The following is a 1,207-nucleotide window of genomic DNA, read 5'->3' as shown; positions in this document are numbered from 1 at the left end:
TCATGTCTTTTCTCCGAAACCTCCATGAATCTAGTTAGCATGGACTCTAGATCGACCTTCTTTTCAGGTGGTTGCTCTTTTTGATAAAAGCATCGGCTAGTTTGCCTAAAATTTTCTTCTTTTTTGCTTTTTATACTCATCATATGGAAACCACTCTTTCTTTGGCTTCCTCCAATCTTCATCATATTTGTCTCCATTAGAATAGCATACTTGAACCTTCTTATTTCTCTTCTCGTCCAAGTGGCAATCTTTGGTTAAATGTGGACAATTGCATCTTTCATAACAAACTCGAATAGCATGTATGGATTGGTCCATATTTGTCATTCTTCGGTCAATAGTGTTTAGCATAGCCAAAACAACAGCCATATCTTTAGAAGTACCACTCCTGATTCCTTTTGCTCCATCATGTCTAGGATCGTGGTATTCACGCGAATGCTTAGAAAACTCTTCAATCAATTCCTTAATCTCACCAGGATTTTTCTTTGTTAAAGTTCCTTGAGAGTAAAGGAGTTGCCTTGTCATCATGTTTACCCCATCATAGAAGATTGATACTTCTTGTTGCTCATTCAAATCGTTTTGGGGACAAATTTTTTTATCAATCCTTTGTAGCGCTCCCATGCCTCGTAGAGTGACTCACCCGGTTGTTGCTGGAAATTTGCTATGACCTTCTTGATTTTAGCAACTTTAGAAGGAGGGAAAAATGTTCTAAGAATTGTTCACGTATTTGTGCCCAAGTTGTAATTTCACCGGGTGGTAGTGCCTTCAACCAATCCTTAGCGGTTCCTTTGAAAGTAATTGGAAGTATTCTCAGTAACACCGTCTCTCTTGGAACATTCAGGATGTTGAAGTAATCAACTATGTAATTGACTTCATCAAGGTGCTTGTAAACATCCTCATGATCTTTTATGGAAAATCGGACTTCCTTAAGTGCGGAAAGAATATGACCGTTCAGCTTGAATGTTGCGGTAGCAGGAATTGCAGTTTGCATTAGACCGGGACCGGTGTCCTCTAGGATTCTTTTCTTATATGCCTTTATGGCCATGTTAGCAATGTTCACCATTTCATCTTTTAGCTCTTCTTTTGGTTCACTATCTTCTTTATCGATTTGTGATTCAGAATCAGATTTGTGAATATTACGATTTTGCTCAAAGCTTTCTAACTTGCTTTTGTTCTTTGAGGAATTGCTTGATTCACCCATGTTCTTCCC

General features: G+C 38.4%; 1 non-coding gene across 1 annotated transcript; it reads left to right on the top strand.

Moving 5' to 3' along the window:
- Positions 1-568: 568 nt before the first annotated feature.
- On the top strand, positions 569-677 carry LOC145096456 (small nucleolar RNA R71). Its single transcript, XR_013703864.1, has one exon. It is a non-coding gene; the product is annotated as a small nucleolar RNA R71 (small nucleolar RNA).
- The last annotated feature ends 530 nt before the right edge of the window (positions 678-1,207 follow it).

This window comes from Lactuca serriola, chromosome 3 (genome assembly GCF_051521515.1).
Source record: "Lactuca serriola cultivar US96UC23 chromosome 3, Lser_US96UC23_V15, whole genome shotgun sequence".
Classification (NCBI taxonomy): domain Eukaryota; kingdom Viridiplantae; phylum Streptophyta; class Magnoliopsida; order Asterales; family Asteraceae; genus Lactuca; species Lactuca serriola.
This window is presented reverse-complemented; position numbering and strand designations above follow the sequence as displayed.